This window comes from Epinephelus lanceolatus, chromosome 16, assembly GCF_041903045.1.
Source record: "Epinephelus lanceolatus isolate andai-2023 chromosome 16, ASM4190304v1, whole genome shotgun sequence".
Taxonomy (NCBI): domain Eukaryota; kingdom Metazoa; phylum Chordata; class Actinopteri; order Perciformes; family Serranidae; genus Epinephelus; species Epinephelus lanceolatus.
Window position 1 is genome coordinate 33,094,549 of NC_135749.1, and position 4,964 is coordinate 33,099,512.

Sequence of the window (4,964 nt, forward strand, 5' to 3'; positions counted from 1 at the left end):
AATTAAAATTTCTCATTATAATGAGTGTTGATTGGAGGATGAGGTACACGTTGAATTAATCTTGTTTACTTGACAACTCCACCAGATTCTCCCCCTTTTTCCACAGTCTAAGAGAGACCCGAGACTTGTTCATGTTCTTGCACCTCCTGATGTCCCTTCCATTTTTACTGTCCACTAAGTTTTCTTCTTCCTGTTTGGTGCTGGAGAGAGCGCAGCTGTTAGTTGCTGCTAGACTCCCCTCATTGAACGTCAGTGCTTGCATAAGCCAAGACTAAAAACTTAGGATAACATTAAACATGTTTGATTTTATTGAAATGTCAAGACAAGAAAAAGGCTGACTAAAGACAGATCGGACTGAGTTTTATGACCACCTTACACCAAGCGATAGAGATCACAGTAGTGCGCACCAACTGAATTAAAGCTCACATGATTTAATCCTGACATTGGAAAATTTTCGGCAACAGTGAAGTAGCTTGAAAAGCAGTTTGGTGTAAGGCTGGCATAAGATGCACAATTTCAGTCATGTCTTTCAGTTACGTCTGCATTCAGAAATGTAAAAATTACAGTTTTGAATGTATTTTTAATGCAGAAGTCACTTGTATTGTGTCATCAGCATAAAAACTCATATTTGTACAAGATTCCCACGTTGTAAAAATAGGGCTGCCCTTTCTACAGACTTTGACCCAGGCTGTGCTTATCTTGATTCCATTTTTGCCAAATTTTATGTTCTGCTAAAGTTCAACAAAACATTGAACACATTAGTGTTCGTTCTGTGTACTATATTGTACAGGACAAGAATTTCCAGAGATTTGCCCACTTTTTACTCTTTGAAATAAATTTAGGATTCTTTTTCTCTCATTTAGACAAACACTCCTGGCTTCTTCCTAAAATGTGTTGTTGATTACAACCCTTCTCTTTTGTTTAAGCCACAATCAGCATGGCATAAAGTCAGAAATACTGGAAAGAAATTCCAATTAAAATCTCCTCCCTATACTTATGTATCCATTGATTACGACTATAATTGATTTTATTTCCAAGTACTTTTGAAAGTGAAGAACTTAGATGATTTCTAACTTATTATGTAAAAACTAGCATTTTCAAAATAATGGTCTCTTTGTAAGAATGGACACTTTTATTTTGGAAGATGCCTATTCTACAGTTTACAGGGTACACTTAAAAATACAGGGTACTGGCTGAGTCCAAATGAAACCTAAATCCCTTTCAAGTGAGGCAAAAAAATAGTGATGCTGCTTATAGTTTTCTCACATCCTAACCCAGTTTTTACAGACAGAGCACATTGACAGTTGACAAAACACTACTGCAAAATGTGTTTTAACATAAAGAGTTTTTCACTCAGTGTTTCTAGGGGATCCAGCTGTTTTAAGTTGTTTTTAAAAGGACTTGTTGACTCTTAAAAAGGATTGTAATCTGCAAATTCTGTGACTATTGTGTTCTGTCAGGCACTTTCAGGATTGACACTTTTTTCAAATGGTACAGCTGCTCCTGATCTATATGAAAGTATGTGTGTGAGTAAAGGGTAACGTCATGGGCTTGATTTTGTGAAATGGCATAAAGTTTAAAGATCCAGTGTGTAGGACTTAGGAGCATCTTTTGGCAGAGTTCGAATATAATATTCATAACTTTCATTAGTGTCTCCCAAAACTAAGATTCGTGTTTTTGTTAATTTAGAATGAGTCATTCATATCTACATACAGAGCGGTCCTCTTCCACAGAGTCTGCCATGTTGTTTCTACAGTAGCCCAGAAGAGACAAACCAAACACTGACATTGGAACGTTTTTGTGTTGGCCACTATAGTTCTCCTACACACAGGTGAAGTTTCAGTTGGTTGCTGTTTGCAACCTCACCACTAGATGTCACTAAATCCTACACATTAAGACCTTATAAAGAAATGCTGGAGGAAATGTGGAGAAACTTAAGAATGAAAGTGAGCAGCAAATGTAAGCTGTTAATTTGAAGTATCTTTAAGCTACATTCATGAACAAAGCTAGAGGGTTCGTAAAGAAAAAAACGGCTGGTAGCCACATGTGGACCTACGTCTAGGATGGATGACAAAAAAAAACCATATCTGAATGAATGAGTGTGTGAATGAATGAGGAAAAACTTAAACTATACTGTAATAAGTGTAAAATTTGCCTTTATATTTAAATGCACATTTGTTTGCTGGACTGCCTTGTTTAAGCTTTTTACTGTAGGAGTTTTCTCATGTTATCTCTCTGTGAACCTTGTGGCCTTTCTCACTAGTCTCTACAGTAGGTTTAGATAAGGATCGTCTGTTTTTTAACTGCTTTTCATATCATTCCTTGTTTTATATTAGTGCTTACTTTTTTACTATTGTTATTTCAAGCAATGACATCCGTTGCCTTTCCCAAAAAGCGTGACTCAATAGTAGCGACCTTGATCAAGGAATCTTGCCGTCTTCCTCATAGCTTTGTCACATAGCGTGTAACTACCAACAGTATTTACCTTTCTAGCTAGCTACCTTTGGCTTTATTGTTAGTGACTGTGGCTATTACAGTATTTTCTTTCAAAAAGGATAATAATCTTTGATAGCTGTGTGTTTTATATTTCATAGCGGTCCCCGGATTTTGAAGTGTTTAAATCAGCAGATCCCTAGGCATATTGTGAAGACCAAAAACTAGCACTTGTGCTGCGTTACAAGTGATGCGAGCCACAATTTCTTAGTCAAATGCAGGTCTGCACACATCTTACACAAAATTGTTAACAAGCAGACCATTGCAACTTTCTTTCATCATTCTCTTAAAAAGTAGCACTTTTCCCACAAAATGACTGTGGGTTCTGCAAAAGGCCTTTTTTTTAATATAAGGAGGCTACTTAAGGATCAAGATGTGTGTGCTTGCAATTATCAAAAAAACTGCAAAATCTTAGAGGGACTGAGTTTGACAAGGAGACGCTAACAATACTATCATGCAAATAAATAATCAAGGAACTGTTTTAAAACTGTGATGCCTTTGTTTTTATTTTTAAAATGGAACTGAACTGATCATGAGGGATGATTGACTCTTCTATAATGTTTTTATTCTCTACCTGCACAACGTAGTGTGACGTATATCCATTTTATGAACCTCAGATTTATCTACTTCCTGTCAGCTTTACCTTAGCCTCCAACCTTAGTGACTGAAGTCTTTTTTCATCCTTAAAGGGATAGTTTGGATTTTTCAAAGTGGAGTTATATGTGGTCCTTATCCGTAGTCAGTGTTTTATCTACAGTAGATGTCAGTCGGCATGCCCCCAGTTTGGAGAAGCAACCTGGAGTCCTAACAGAAGCAAAGCAGTATGGATTGGGGTCAGCAACAAAAGGTATTTTAGCCACCAAAAAAAGTTCAAATAAACAGAAGAAATCTGAAAAGTGAATAACCTCCTAAGCCCTACGATAAGCTATTATGGCAAGGCTTAACTATACAGACCAGTGAGCAGTGATAACTAACACGTCTTTGGGGTCATCGGGTGGGAACCTCCTTTCACCAGTGTTTCGTCTATAGTTGGTCCCACGACACCTCCAGGAGGCTAGACAGTGATCTCTGGCGTCCCAGAGACACTCCCCTAATGCCAGGTCTCACTGCTCCCCGCACCAACCCAATAACCTCCTTTACCTTACTTACACATGGCTTTCTCAGCCCAAACAGCACCGCCACCTTCAACAAACCCAGGCTCCGTTTATGCGAGCTCCAGGTAGTGACTGTGCCGATACTACCTTTCCTAGCACATTCACCATACTCTATTTCACACGCTACATATCATAACTCCAATATAAGCTAAAGTTAAGGGAGGTAGAAAAGATTAACTCACAGAATCAGCAAACACACTCACCTTGCAGCATGGTCTCAAACAAAAAGGATTCAAATAGGCCACTCCCACACTTATATAACCTTCCTCTTCCTGGATTTTCTCCTGAGAGGACTGATTGGTGGATCTCTCCACCTGCTCTCAAGGAGTTACATACCCTGCCTGGTAGGTCCCCCTGCTGGCCCCCAGCTGACATTATTCCTCCTCATCCAAATCCACTGACTAGATCTAGCTGCTTCATCTGACATCTAAAAAAAATCTATATCAGTTTAAGTGGATGCTATATTGAGAATATTTCACTTCTTTACTTTTCTGTCCGCCTATTTTGATGAGTAGGCTTTTGAAAGCTTGAGTTCCCCATCTATGCTCTCATCAAAGCCACCAGACTACATTGAGAGAAACGGTCATTTTAGCTTGCTAAACTTGGGAGCTGTTGGATTATTGCTGCTTTGATTAGTTAGTTAGTGTGACTCTGACTTTGGTGAATCCAAACTAACCCTTTTAAATGGCAAAGTCACTCAGTAACACAAACAAGATAACCATTCGAGGCAGAGGTAGACCAGCAGCTCCTGTTTTTAGCAATATTAAATCGTTGTTTTTCTCAATAGAGTCTGGCTTTGATGAGAGCAATATGCAAGCTTCATTGTCACATTGGACATCATGTTCTGACATTGAGGTAAAGCAGTGAGAATATTCTAAATATAGTGTACACTTAATCTGATATTGATTTATTTATTTTTTAGGTGGGCTAACATAGGCTATGTATTGTTGCTGACCCTGTAACAGCAGTAGACTCCAGCCTGCTTCTCCAAACTATTGATGTGCCACTTAAAAACATTAGGAACTATCCCTTTAATGCTACCTTTAGCTTTGTACATATTGTTGATAGTATTTACCATTGGTGTTTGTATACAGATCATTTTGATGATCACCTCAGAATGGCAAGTCTTTTTGCTCTGTCTTATTGTCTTTTCTTACTTCTGCTTCAGACCTTCAAGTTTAAATGTAGGGCCTGGTGTTCCACTGTATCCTGTGACTTGAATCAGAACTTCAGTCCTGAGAAGATGAACAAAAAACCTTGATTTCTAACACAAGTAAACAACTTGATTGACCTTTGATTGATGACAACAGTCAGATG